The 15,983-nt window shown below is 34.1% G+C and overlaps 1 protein-coding gene across 30 annotated transcripts in view; it reads left to right on the top strand.

Annotated features, from left to right (window-relative positions):
- PTPRD (protein tyrosine phosphatase receptor type D) overlaps positions 1 to 15,983 on the top strand; it is a 1,159,674-nt gene that overhangs the window by 565,345 nt on the left and 578,346 nt on the right. The gene's annotated exons all lie outside the window — the stretch shown is intronic.

Raw genomic sequence — 15,983 nt, 5'->3', positions numbered from 1 at the left:
GGGTATTAGGATGGGCTGCCCAGGAAGGAGTCACTGTCCCTGGAGGTGTTTAAAAAAAGACTGGATGCGGCCATGGTCTTGTTGACAAGGTGTTTGGTCACAGGTTGGACTCCATGATCTCACGTCTTTTCTAATGTAGTTGATTCTGTGATTCAAGCAGGGCCATCCTAGGGCACATTGCACAGAATTGTGTCCAGATGGTTTTTGAGTATCTCCAGTGAGGGAGATTCACAACCTCTCAGATAACCTGCTCAAGTGTGCAGTCTCCTGCACAGTAAGGAAGTTCTTCCTCATACTCAAGTGGAATTTCCTGTACATCAGTTTCTGCCCATTGCCTCGTCCTATTTTTCAGCACCCCTGAGAAGAGCCTGGCTCCATCTTCATGTCCACTTCCCTTCACATGCTTATATACATCGATCAGCTCCCCTCTCAGTTGCCTCTTCTCATAGCTGAAAAGGTTCAGTTCCTTCAGACTTTCCAAGCAAGAGAGATGTTCCAGTCCCTTAATCATCTTTGTTGCCCTCCACTGGACCAGCTCCAGGATCTCCATGTATCTCTTGTCCTGAGGAGCCCAGAACTGGACAAAGCACTCCAGATGTGGCCTCACTAGGGCTGAGTGGAAGGGCAGGGTCACCTCCCTTGAACTCCTGGCAATGCTCTTACTAAAGCACCCAGAATACCATTGGCCTGCTTGGACACAAGGACACACTGATGGCTCATGGATAGCTTGTTGTCTGCCAGGACCCCCAGGTCCTTCTCCACAGAGCTGATTTCCAGCAGGTTGGGCAGCAGCCTATATTGGTGCCTGAGGTTATTCTTATTCAGGTGCAGGACCCTGCATTTCCCTATGTTGAAATACAAACACTTCTTCTCTGCCCATCTCTCCGACCTGTCCAGTTCCTTCTGAAGGGCTGTACAGTACTTTGGTTTCTTTCTGTGGAGATTTTAATTATTAAAGGGCAGTTGCTAGGACAGCTACAGCAAGTGATTTCTGAACATTCTGGAAATTTGAAGTGTCCACATATTGTAAAAATGTAGATAGCTGAAAGACTGCAGAAAACGTTCAAAAGGAAGTGCTTAGAACTCTCTTTGCCATACCTGACAACAACATTGAAGGGGACCAGGCACATATGGATCTAATGGTGGGCAGCACACTTTGTGTTATTGCACTGAAGCTGGTACAAAAGTTGCAGTACACATGCTACTGCTTCCATATGTTTTCTGTTCATTATAGGGAGATTATCAAATGTCATATTGTCACCCTCTATCAGGACTCTGGTGCAATATCCATCTTAATACTCGGGAATACAAATACTCAGGGGAAGAGCCTTTGTCTGTGGTTTGCTGTATGTTTTCAGTTCATGTTCACTGTAACAAACCTTGAGGCAGTTGACAGGTGGTACCAGACAGAAGAGATCTCTAGCCCCTTCATCTTCCACTTGACAAATAGACCATTTCACATCAATCTTAGGGTTCAGTAAATTTAGAGAAAGTTTACAGCATTCTTCTGTCCTGAAACCTCTTGATCTACTGTTACTACTTGTTGCTCTATGTAAATTACTGTATTGAAGATAGATTTCCTCCTATTTCCAGTTTCATTGTAATCTCAGTTGTAAAACAATGAAAACTTTGTTTGATTCACTTATGAAAGCATGATTATTTCTGTTAAAGTATGTGGAGGTGTTCTACTGAAAGGTGAAACCAAAAGATTCAGAGCCAATTCATTATGTTATGATTAAACAAAATTAAAAATATTCTGCTGTTATATTACACTAGGAATTATTTCAGTATATTAAAGGGACATTTTGGGTATCACCAAGAACCATGGACATTGGGAAATGAGTTCTGAAAATACACCAAGTAAGAATATAAGTGTTTTGTAAAATACTATTGGATTTACTGGTACATTAAAATGCATTTATTTTCAGTTCTTAAATAGCACAGGGGATAATGCTGCTTTGACAAAAATTGTGCAGTGTTAGTACCCTTAATACCAAAATACACTTCATACTTAAATGAGAGCAAATACAAAACTTTCTGATCACATAATCTAAGCAGTAAGTACTGAAAGGATGTTGCCTGCACAGTAGCAGAAACCTAAACTTTATAGATTTTTATTATTTTTATAGTGAGTGACACAGATATTGAATGTAGCATCCTATCCCTTCAAACCAAAGTTGATTATGAAATAGTAAAGAAACCAATGGCATTAACTTATTATTTCACACATAAAAAACATTCAAAAATTTATTTTATCTGAAAGGTATAATTTTTATGTTAAATAAAAATTTCTGGAACAAATTAATTTGCTTTCAAGATTCATACACATCTAGGAATTTAGCTGGCAACTGGTATTAAACCTTTAATTGATATAATGTTTTGTCTAACAAATTTGTTCCTTTTTCATAGTCCTTCAGCGTATAGTTTTATGACTGACATATTTGAGTTCACAATATTAGGTGTACATATGTTACTTATTTTAAAATTAATTTAACTTTAACATTTAAAACATTAAAGATCTCAAGAAAATATTAATTTAAAAAAATAAAAAAATTGGGGATTTTAAAACTAAAATAGATAAAATCCCCCTACAGTAATGAAGGTAAACTGGAGAAAAGCAAGGATGTGCATTAGTTTCCAGTTTTATTCATAAAAACTCATAGAATTACCTTGAATTTAGTACCTTGAATTCATAAATGATGAATTTTTTCTAGACAGGAAAACCCTCAGTTGTATATTTATTATTCTGAGAGACAGTCTGATCTTTGCAAAAAGGGCAAAGAATCATAATACTACACCATAATGTTGAATAGTGTTTTTAAAGCTGTTCACAGGAGCCATCTGTCTCCCCATTTGTTTAAGCTATGGCGAGGTACTGACCTCTGAAGGTCTACTAGACTCTTCCAAAGTTAGCTCCAACCTTATCCTGACTCCAGACAAGGTATGCAAAATATTATACGGTAGCTTTTTATGTTGGCAACATTGTACTGATGCTACTCAAGTGACTGTGCACACAGCAGTAATCTAACTGCATCTGCAGCCAAAGATATCTGGCATTTCATCTTCATTGTGAAATTCATTAGGTGCCAACCAGTCCTTCCAAACTTGCTCCTTTTTGAAAATGACCTTATTCCCCTCCCCAAAAAAAAGAAAAAAAAGGATGTCTGATGAATTCCATGACTGGGAGGATATATTACTGTGCATCAAACTGAGATTGTCACCTTCAAATAAATAGTTGAAATTCAGTACTTTTGCAAAGCTTAGAAGGTCATATTTCTGATGGAAAATTACTATCTAGAGCACTAATAAGAATGCAGAATACATGAATCATAATGCAAGGTTTTTCATTTTTGTTTTGCTTTTCCTTTTAACTTATCTTCTTCTGCCTTTATTACATGGTTGGTTTGGCTTTTACTGTTCATTTATCTGGGTAATAAAGGAAAAGGTCTGAATTCGGCCTTTCATTGCTACAAAAAATGGTCTACAAAGATTAATATATGTGAGAGGTTGAAAATGATCAAAAGACAAAAATATTACTCTCTTACACTCTTTTCAGTTTAACAATTAACAGAATAAGCATCCAAACCCCGAAGTTATACCAAGTACAGAGACTTACAGACATCACTAAAATTAACAGTGGAAACTTTTTGCCAAATGTTCTGAAAGGTGTGTCTACAGTAAACTGCCAAGAGCCTTCATGTGAGAAGTGTACTGACAATAATAGATACTAATTTCAAAATATGATAGATTTGTCAGATGATTATTTATTGCTGTGGTAAACTGACAGTAGCAAGCCATGTCATGTTTCCAAATGAAAATTGAAAAAAATAAGATCAGTGAAGGATTTTGCTGTTTTGTTTTCTTTTAATTTCCCTGGGAGAAAAATACCAATTTATGCAGCATTATACAACAGCACAAGATACAGGTCACAAAAAATTATGTCTCGCAAGAAAATTGAAAAATTTTGAAGTGGCAGTTGCACTGGCTTTACTATTTGTTTTAAAAGCACCATGTCAGTCAGGTATTGTGTTTTCTAATATCTTTTCAAAACCAGAAATTTATTTTGGTTTTGCAAAACCTTGGAATATTCTCTCTCATATTTATGTTACTATGATTTTTAATCTGAAAAAAAAATTCACAAGATATTACAGGTTTAAGAGATGAAATTTCACCTTAAGACAAATTTCTCACCTTGCCCTGTCTAAGTATCTAGTACAGGGAACTGGAGGCTTGGAATTTGGCAGAAGGATCCTGCTATTTTCTGGACATTATCGTTGGTTGGTGAAGTCTTTCAGAAATATGTTTTAAAATTCTGAAAAATAAATTTGTACACACTCAGTGATTATTTGTAGAGCATGACAGCTAAGTTATTTGGGTTCTTTTCCCTATCTAATCTGAACATTTGATTTTTTTATAGTTCCACTGTAATGATTGAGACGCAGATAATTCATTATTAGATGGCCAAATATGGCTTCCCTTGGGATGAATAGGGCTGCAAGTCTTTCTCTCCTCAAAAGTGTTGAAAGTCAAATATAGTCCTCTTTCTGTGCAGCTTGCCCTAATTACACAGTCAGTTGGCAATTTCTGCTGATCTAAGAACGCTACTTGATGCCGCACTGCAACTCGTGTTTTATTCACACAATCACAGATTCATGGGATAGGTTTTACTCATAGAATCATAGAACAATTTGGGTTGGAAGGGACATTTAGAGGTCATCTAGTCCACCATCTTCACCATAAGGACATTTTCAACTGGAACAGATTGCTCAGACTCCCAACCAATCTGAGCCTGAATGTTTCCAGGCATGGGACATCCACCACCTTTCCATTGGGCAACTTGCTTGCATGTTTTAGCACCATCGTTGTAAGAAACTTCTTTCTTATATCTAATCTAAATTGAATCTCTTTTATTTTAAAGCCAAAATTCCTTGTCCTATTGCAATGGTGGATGCAATTCATTCTTCAAGTCATTAATATGATTCAGATTGGAAATAACAGAAAATAATTCCATATTCTCCCACTGTTGTGGAAAAATGAAAACATAAAATTTCCTATTACTGCAGCTCTGTGCTTTATATTGCTGTCACATGAAAAGGGGGTAGTTTACTTGACCCTTTGCATGGGGGAGATTTTCTCAACCGTTAGTGTTTTATGTGTCTGTCAGTGCCCCAGGGAAGCTGAAACCCTTATGTCCAACCAGTCAGCATGTATCCCATAAGGGGATCCTTCACTGAAAACATTCACAAGATCAGAGAGTGATTTGACTGCCCTTTTCAGAGGAGTTAAGCCAACAGTGTAAAGACCTCTCAGTGATTCTTCCCAATGTGTTGTCTGCCACCAGCAAATACTAGCACCTGTAAATATTTCTAAATAATAATTATTATATAAAATTTATCATTCTTTTCATAAAACATGTAAAATTCTCTGTCAGTGGGCAAATTTCTCTCATATGCTCTATTTACCCTTTCCTCCAGTATATGAAACCCTATACTTTAGAAAACATCTATCCCTACTAAGTAGATTTAAATTGACACATACTTAACATTAATCAAATAGTTAGTGAGACACCTCACTGGTCAAATGAATGCATTGTTGCTAAACATTCTACTGTATAGTCTTTTTCTGCTTCAGACATTTCTTTCGCAATCTTCTAGTAAGTAGATTAATTTAGCTGAAAGAGAGAAACACATTCTTCTAGATCAGTAATTAGGATCATCCTCTATGGACTATCCATGCAGGAAAAGTAATGCTTTTTGATGTCTCATCCACCATAATTTTGGTGAAGATATATTAATATAGTAGCATAAAAATTAGAAAATCCACCGTAAAACTTAACTCTTATCTGTAAAAGTTTATCAAGAAGAACAGTCTAGTTAATATTCTATATGCTGCCAATTCTAAAAATCCTTGAGTCAGAAATTCAGTCTTATAACTTTAATGGAATTAAAAGAATTTAAACCTAATGAGTGGAACACAGTGAGGTTTTCATCCTAGCACTGTATTATCATACTGTTAAAGACAGTGTGTAACACTAATTCTGTTATTTATTAATTTATTTCATAGAATTAATTTTAGTTATTAATTTTTTTACTTCCTAGAAGTAACATCTTTCAGTGAAAGTTGTTATGTGAAATAATATATTTATATTTTTGATCTCATATTCTTGGCATTGATTTTGTTTGAACTCTGAAAAGTTTTGAAATGAAAGTTATTCAAAATCTGGAGGAGGTGTTTTGGGGTTTTTTTTGGGGGGGGAGGCAGGAGGGCATTTGCTTTGGTTTTACCATTATCACTGATTAAATGACAAAAACTAATTGTCTCAGTAACTACTTTTCGTATCCTAGAAGACTCATGATACTTTCTGCAAGCTTGTTCTAGTATTTTGATATGTTAGGTGAAACCAAGTGTGATTCCTCTTGGGCAAAGTAGACTAAACTTAGCAAAGATAGATGCATCCTTTAAGTAGAAAATTCAGCAAAGCATATTAGTAGATTTTTTTTTTGACAATGCTGACTCAAGGTGGCTTTGTAGTATCCATTGATCCATTGTCTTCTATGTAAAAAGGCCATGATTGAACGCTGGAACACACGCATATATTTACAAGTTTACAGCACATCTTTTTTCATGTTTGTATCAGATATGCAGATAGCTTCTTCATTTTCTTTTAGAGAAAATAATTGAATTGATAAAGTTTTTCTCCTTCTAAATTCAGTTTTGCATGTTCCCTGAAAAGACATGTCTTCATCACTCATACTAGGCTGTTTGCTACCACTATTCATACTTGGCCTTTTTCTGGAGTTTGGGGTTTCTTCAATGCTTCTCATCACTGTAGAACCTGTGCTTCTTCTGCAGCTATGTTTCTATAACTGAAATAAGATATTGCACTATTTTTTTCTATTTTTTATTTAAATTTATGAAACTCAAGTGAATGCAATGAACACTATAAGTTTGAGGCTGAATTCTATCTGCAGAGTTGGGATAGTGGTAATTAAAAATTCAGGTTTGCATTACTTGATCTAGATGTTGTCAGTAAAATCTGTCTGGAACCTTGTAATATCAATTTTATGCAATCATTTATCAAACTATTTTATAAACACACTGTGATTAATGTGCAAACATTAAGTACATACACATACACACAGCTGGCTTATTTGGTTACCTGAAATAACTGGCACAGCACTACATTATACCACATAGGCCTATTCATTCACCTCAGAATTCCTGAGCTTGTAGATCACTTAACTGATAAGCACCAAAGGTTCCACCTCTTTTCATCCAATGAGGCATAAAAGCCTCCAGATACATATAAACTACCGAAATTGTTTTTAGGGAAGTAAATGTTAGCTGTGTAGGTGAAAGAATCACAGCATTAATCTAAAATTGTATGCCGGTTTCAAACCAGAACAGACCATGTTTCTTTTATGTTCATAAATGTTTCTCCTATAGAGCTGGTACACTTCTGACATGAAATGAATTTCTAACCATTTGCTGGGAGCCTTCTCTCAGAGTTCTCAAGAAAACAAGAATAATGTCACAAATTGTGCAAAGAGGCTTGTATGAATCTGATTCAGATGTATATTTATGTAAGTTAAGATGACCTCCTGTTCTTCTCAAGCATAACCTAAAGTTCAGTGGTAAACTGCTCATAATTGCTTAATGACTCCAAAATAGAGTTTGCTATGAATTTATGAGGAAAGTAGTCATATTGTTTTAGTCATAGTAATAACTCACGTTCTTGAGACACAACCCATTTATAAAGAGATTGAATCATTATCCCGACTTTGAGAACCATATGCTCTGATAGCGGCTAAACTGAAGGAAAGTTCTTACCTAAAGAAGCAAAAATTATGCAGAATAACCTTAGAAAACAATGAAAAAAAAAAATCCCAACCTTGTCTTTTTTAATCTGCAGTTATTTTCAAGTTGGAAAAGGTTAACCTCAATTTCTGCACTGTATAATCCTCTGGTTTGCACTAGCTTTTAACTGGTACTATATGTCTCAAAATATCTTCATTTTGCTGAAGAAAACAAAGGAAAGCTTGTCTTCCTTTGGCTTTTTTTTGCTTCTCATGTTTTTTTCCCCCCACAATACTATGGAAAGTACTGGTGAAGGGTTTCCAGTGTTGGAGCAAAGATACAAACAAGTCAGACCTTTTAGTCTGTTTCTCCTGTCAATATCAAGCCTGAAATCTGTGTCTTTTTTATGTTTGTTTTTGTCTCGAAATTTGTAACACTGTTCATACAGCAGTTTTGTGAAGCTGAATACTGACATTCAAAGGGAAATGTAGTCTGAACCTTCAAATCATCAAGGACCACTCCTACAAAAATTGAATATGAATTCATGCATACCATTGAATCAATTTCTTTTTAGTTTTAGGAGTGTCCTTTCCATATCTTTTTAAGAGAATTCATAAAAAGTTTAGCTAGTGGGAATAGCCCAAAGGCATATTTAAGCTAATGCATCCTAAATGAAATCTTAACCTTCAACCTTCATTTTGTAAAAGCATATTCTCTAATTAAATAGTGCTCTTTTCACCCAAGTGAAAGGTGTAATGCTGATTAGGTTTATATCACTGAGGGAAATTTTGCCACTGCAAGGTCAACATCTGTTGACTTAAGCACTAGAAGGTATAATTCAGCATTTGAAATCATAGCTGCTTCTAGTAGGGTTAATTAAACACTAACTCATCATTTCCTGGAAACTCATAACAAATGTAAGCATGACCAAAGCCGAAGCGTTCAGTTTGGTTTTAGTTTTTTACGTTCTGATATGCATTGCAGAAGTTCAGCTCACATAGCATATAGGTTAATGAGGTACAACCATGAACCTGGACAGAGCTGAGTTCAATTGCAATTTTTTCTGGGTTGATCAGCCTTTTTGCCTTGCGTCTTCTCTAAGGAACAAAAAGCATAATGACATTAATGATTGGTACTCCAGCCTCAAAAGGTGATGATTTAATCAGGAACTCTGAATGTGACTTCATACACAAGTCCTTATCAATATGCTCTCATTTCTCTCACTCCACAGACTGAGCAACAACACCTTAGTTGGAATACAGATAAGATATAGAAGAAAAAACCCATCACTTTTTTCATGCAGAAAAAATTAATTTTTTTGTGAATATCAGTGTAATTACATAAGCATTTCTGGTACATAACTAAGAAGGTCAGATGCTATGATGGTGTTTTTAAATTTTGCTTTCAAAATTGTGAATACAAGTGTTAAGTACAAGCTTGTAAAGATACAATACAAAAGAGGTTTCCATTATGGAAATCACCTCTCCTACTTAATGCAATACTAAAATCCTACAGAGTTCAATACTTATTCTTAATAAGGTACCAAAATCATAGATGTGGTCACTAAGCACCTGAAGCAATATCTATTAACGATATTATAAGATGTGTATAAAATTATTATTAGTATATTATACTACATTTATTTATTTGTGTATTATTATTTTATATATATGTGTATATATTATTAGTATATTTTACTAGAGAGCCTGTAAGTTACAAGAAAGAAAAGATGTTTAACTCATTTATATTATGTTCTTCATGCTTTCTTCAGTACAAACGTAAGAAATACTATTTGCATTTAGTCTTAGACTCAGTTACATATATTTTTCCCATATTTGTCCAACTGTTAACCCAGCACTGCCAATTTCACCACTAGACCATATTCCTAAATGCGATATTTACATGTCTTTAAAATACCTCCAGGAACGGTGACTTAACCACCCCCCAGGCAGCCTATTCCAAAGTCTTACAGTGAAGCAATTTTCCTTAACATGCAACCTATTATCGTACAATCTAAGGAAACTGAAGAACGCTTTGGAATGAAACAGTATGTCAGAATATAGTCTAACTTTTAGATTATTAAAAAATTATTCAGTAATTTTCAGTGTGTTTTCCTAGTTAAGATATAGAGATATAAATGCCATCTATTGTTATTTGTGATAAAATCTCTGGGATGATTCTCAACCAGCAAATTGATATTCACACAGTACTTGTAAGAGGTGGTAGGATGGCATGCTTGATTGTCAAAAAGAAGTGAGGCTGTAAGATTGAAACCGTGTTTTAAGAGCACAAGGAACGAAAGTCACCAGCAGCTTAATCTACATGTTAAGGCAGTTAGGGTAAACTTGTTCTACTCTGTCCCCAGAAAACCCATCAAAACACGGGAAATTTCTCTGACACCCCCAAGTGCAAATTTAAGTTGTAGGGAAATCAAATCCTGAAGAAACTCTCTCATCAGATTTCCCTGCACGCACTCTCTTAATACTCCTTGGCTTCAAATGAGTAAAAAATGCCTTCTAGATAGAAATAATTTCTAGTGTCTTTGTATGCTTTTATATATAACTTTCTTACTCCATTTGAACTCTGACTTCTTGCTACGGTATGAATCAAGAGAAAGACCTTGTACCATGAGGAGAATAAAGAGAAAATAAGCCAGACTTTCAAGAGACAATTTTAAATCCTTTGTTAGCTATAGACTACAGAATACATGATGAGAAGTCAAGGAATGTTAGCAAAAGCACAACAGTACTAGTTTTTATATTTTTTTAGCATATAAACAGATAGCCTGTCCAAGAATACAAAATCTTAAAGCAATTGGAGTAGTTTAGCTGGAATACTAAGAGTTACCTGAGGAAATAAGGTCACTTGAAGAAAATTAGCATAATGCCACTGAAAAGTACTGAATATCTTTATAAAGGATTTCCTTATAATTCTAAAAGCATTTAACTTAAAAATTTCATAAGACTTTACAGTAGGTCAATTGAAAAACCCCCTGTTTAGTTATATCCTTCATTTTCTTTTTATTTGCTGAAGGATGTTTCATCTTCTCCATCCCTCCCATGCCCTATTATATGTCTTATCTTATTTGTGTTCTTCGTTTTGGTTTTCACCTAATTTTTTGTTCATATTTTTTCAATAAAACATAACAATTAATTCCAACTCATGTATTTTTTTGAATTCCAACTCATGTATTTTTTAAAATTTATATAATACGGGAGAGAATTTTTACAACCTGCTACTCTTTTATCCTTCTAGTCATTATTTCACTTAGAAGATAACGTCAAAAGGAATTGAACATTGTCACTGGGTAATGCTCTCACAGCAAGATGAATATCAAGATATTTATGAAAAATAAAGGTTCACATGAAATAGATATCTATTTCAAAGCAGAAAAGCATTTTCCAGTCAAAATATTCAGTACTGGTCACAAGATGTCTGTCCACTTGAATTGTTTTTAAAATGTGAAACAGATAACAGATACAGCTAGATTGGCAGCTTTCCTGCTTGACATTAATCATAGAAGTTCTATCTCATATGAGCATGGGTGTAAAACAAGTATTGGGATATTTTCCTTAAACATTTTCTGGTTTATTAGTTCCATAGAAATGCATAATTAGAGAGGTATAAAATTTTGTATATTTGTATAAAATATACAAAATAGTTAGAAAATATGAGTATTATATAATATCTATATAGATATATAAATGTACAGATATGATAATGTATAGTTTAACTTTGCCCATATATAAGATGAAACTGCTGAAACTGAAGCAAATACACACTATTGCTACTGGCTCTATGCTGGCAGACATCTTAACCAGAAACAAAAACAATGAGTAGCTGGTAACTCAAAAAGTATTGAAATATTATAGGGCAAACATAGATACCTTATATGCACTTGATCTTGTAAAGACATTTTCCAGCACTATGGACACAGACTTCCAGTTTGTTGCAGCAGATGTTAAATTTAATCTAATTCTCTATGTTGCCCTAAATGACAAACAACTAGAAAACACAGTTGAAAACAAAGTTAACAAGGCATGGTTACAGCTGCCTTCCCAGTTTCTACTTGCAGTGCTTAATAAATTAGTTTCCTTTCTATATCTTTAACTCTGTTGTTTTGACACCAGCAGTATTGAGATGTATGTTATGTATATATGTATGGTGCCATGAGGTGCATAGTCAATAGAAAGTCTCCCTGGAGAAATAACTTCAGCAGCACATCTTTAGGAAACCAAATAAAAATTGTGTGAACTGTTTACTATTCAAAATAAACAAAAAATTAACATCTTAAAAAAATTGGAATATTCAAGTACATATGATTAAGATAATTTTGCAGACACTAATCAAAGTTGGTCTTATTCTTTTGTTATAAGAAAATTATATTAAAACCAGCAAAAATATAATAATATACATGACTTTTCTTTTGCATTGGTTACAATTACTGTTTTCATATGAGGTTTCCTCTACTCTATGAGAAGCAGACATCACTTATTCATGTGAAATGATAATCATGTACAGGTTGGCTTAATGAGATTAGTGCTTTTTTGTAATTATTATGGTAATACATTGCCTGTGACTCATACAATTCTCTTCTATTAATTAGTATGTGATTGCTTTAGTATAATTCATTTCTTCAGAAGCCCCAAGTTTATTATACTAAGTTATATAGTTATTGACTTATTACATAGTTTACTTCATTATGGGTTTGTTGGTAGTTTTTTTTCTGATTGAAATTTCATCTTTCTCAGAGCCCACAAATTTCACTTTACATTCTCGGGATTTTTTCACTGATAAAATTACAGAAAGTGTACAAAATAAGTCATTACTTGTGCTCAGATCCTGAGAATCACCATTGTCTTTAAAATGTTGCTTGGGATATGGTGGAAACATTCTAAGGAGCCATCATATCATATCATCTCCACTTAGGCTGATTTTGTGCTTCCAAGGATTATTCCTAAGATTTACGAAAATGGAAAAGGTGGTGTGATTTCTACAGTTTATTGTTTAACAGAGTATACCCTTGACGGAGAAAATGCCAGAGTTAGAACCTTGAGAAGCACCAGAGATTTAGAGCAACAAAAATGCACCGTCATTTCCCTTTAATCAGCAGCCAATGTAATGCATTGCAAACACTCAGGAAAGCTGCCCTGAGTTGGCTGTCTAAAGCCTTTGAGCTCTAAGAATGGGTCTGTGTTGAGATGGTTCTGAAAAAAAACAGTGCAGCAAGCCTTGCAGTCAACACTAGAAACCTTAGAGCAATAGCCTGAATGTATTTCCTGTGAATTTGTATTTTACGGTAGGTTTGCTTTCTATCCTGTTCTTGTTTCCTTCTCTTCCTCAAGCAATGTGGAGAAAAGTAAGGGATATTCTGCTAAATTCCCTGTCTGAAAGGAAATGTCCTTTGAAAAAAACCAAATGTGGCAATTACAGACCAAATAGAAAGAGAAAATTTATGCTCAAATCCTGAACAGGTTTTGTGATTTTTAAGTAACAGAGAAAATGCATACAAAGTATGCTATTATGGTGTAGGGAAATGATATATGTTTCTCACAGAAATTCAAAAATTAATTATACATTTTTTGTAAAAATGTTAAAAAATAGTGATCGTACATGGTGAGAACACCAGCTTATTACTGTTCAATCAAAATAATCAAGATACAGTAAAGATACACTGACATCTTCTTCTGAACTGCCAACCTACTGATTAAAATTTTCTATCACACTATAAAGTCAGACTCAAGCTTAATCTTGTAATTTGTTATGACAGAATTCTTATACTTCACCAAATGACTGAATAAATATAGTATTTTTTGTTAATTGTGTGTGAAGCCACTTACAATACTCTCTTTGAGAGAAAAAAAAAGCAAAACAATAAAACTCATGCTAGTTTAAGTTTCTAGAACAAACATATAATGGCTCTTTCTATATAGTTGGTAGATAGAAGCTCACCTGTGGCAATCATGATGATCAAGCTAATGAGAGTCTTGCTTTCCTGTAGAGAAAAATTCTTATTGAACATCAGCCAAACTTTGAGTTCTTCTGGGTTTGCTTAAAAACCTTTGAATTCGTCTGGCTTTGCTATTTATATATTTTTTTATTTATTTACTGTTTATATATTTTGTAACCATGACTTCTTTTCAAGAAGAAACACTGGGAAGCAGACAGAAATGTTGCTACACAAAAGATAATGATTCCTTACATGAAAGAATTTTATTAAAAAAAGAGATTAAAGAGTCCTCTATAATGTGAATGGTTCCTGGAGTTTGTTGGATAATTAACTTAAACATTAAATAAGTCTGAATGAATGTTTCTAATAGTTCCCAAAGACTATCAGTGTAATCCTTGCTTAGATAAGACCAGCAGCTGGCTATGGACCTTACATGTTGCCAGTTCATTTCAGAAGTGATATGTGACAGTGCTTGAATATTGTTCTTTGCCATATCTCGGGGTTTTGAAGTTGTATGAAGTTCTTTTTGACAAGCTTATTCGCGGTAAAACAACACAATTTCTAATCTGCTCTGGATCTATTTTTAATTATCTCATTAAAAATAAGATCCTGTTCCTGAATTTATTAATTCCTACTTAATCTACTACCTCTTACCTGATTAATTTTTTTTTAAAAGACAATAATATATGGACTAAGAAGTTTTAATTTCAAAGCTTTCTGCAGGAACTTATATGCATTGATTTTGAGATAAATTGTAGTACCCATGCAGAAGGTGAAATATGAAACTAAAAACATGCTTTAAGGGATAACCTCATTGTTTGCAGCTTACTACAGAGCCTCTTATACACAAAGCCCTAAGAAACAGTGAACATTTGACAAGTATATGTGAATTCCCTATCTGAAACACTACTCGTCAGGCTTAGTAGAAATCACTGAAATAATGTTGACTTTTTTTTTTCTTGTTAAGATGCAGAGAACCTGAGATAAACATAGAATGAAGCATTGTAACCACAACAAAAGTTACTACCATTTCAGGATTTTAAAGATTTTTTTTAAAAGTAGGTGTTAAAATTGGCCGAATTACAATATCTAAAGTAATAACTTGCCATTCAGAGTTTTTGAGTCCCACTGAAGTTAAAAGCTGAAAGCAAAGCTTTTTGTTTTCTTTGCTTTAGAGTACCATTTTAACAAATGACCTGAAGAAGGTTTTCTTCTCTGAAGTGTCTGACTTCTGTAGTCTCAAAGAGCAAATGTTGCTTAACATCTTATTAGTGTTGATGTAGGAACTAATTAATTTTTATTCTACATATATGTCAGTTTGACTCCAATTATTTGGGTATTTGAATTTATATGGGAAAAAAAAGGAGATATTCAATATTGTCCCTTTTTTCAGAATTAGTTGTCTGTCTCCATGATATTCCATCAAAAAATTGCTAAGAGCATAAGACTGAAGATTTTGTTAGTGAAGATACGCTAAGCAGTGTGTAAAAAGCATGGTTCTTGCTATCATAGCTTCTCCCTTTGCAGTCAGTGAGAGTTGTGATAAATTATGAAAACAATTCTACTCTGTGGAAAACTTTCTTTAAATTATTCGCTCAGTATTTCATTTTTTATTTTTGTATGTGCTTTCTATATTTAATATAGAGGAAGGTGTTGCCAAAGGAATAACAGCAACTTTACTGATGTGTATATAATTGGGACTGTCTGCTCTGGCTGATAACAATAAATCTTTAACTAAACTTCCACACATTGGTTTCCTGTTCGGCTACTGTAGTAACCTCAATTTCCAGCCTGTATTTGTTTATCTGCCTGATGCAACACTTTGCTTGAATTTGTTGCTTTGGTATTTACCCAGAGTCTTCAGAGAGTGAGAAGGGATTTGCATTTCAGAGGAGCTTAACCTTGAAATGTTTACACTATTATTAAAGCCAGGTGGCCTACATGGAGGTCAACAACTTCTCAAAGAGAACATGATACCTAGTATTTTGTTTTGCCAGATCAGATTTCTTTCTCAGAACTGGCTCAGGAGGAGTCAGGAAAGGATTTTGTTTCTTTGCAAAGCAGGAGTGTTAGGCTTCATTGAATCAGTTTGTTTAGCAGTGTCTTGCCTCTGTATAAGGTTCAATCCCTCTCACTTCAATCATTACAGTGGTACTTTGCTATAGATGAGATCTATTTTTTAAAGTTTAATACTTATGGAATTAAAGTTTAAATTTGATAAAGGCAAATGTTCCTA

Source organism: Pseudopipra pipra, chromosome Z (genome assembly GCF_036250125.1).
Source record: "Pseudopipra pipra isolate bDixPip1 chromosome Z, bDixPip1.hap1, whole genome shotgun sequence".
Taxonomy (NCBI): Eukaryota; Metazoa; Chordata; class Aves; order Passeriformes; family Pipridae; genus Pseudopipra; species Pseudopipra pipra.
The sequence above is the reverse complement of the archived record's forward strand: the minus strand, read 5'-3'. Positions and strand labels throughout refer to the sequence as shown.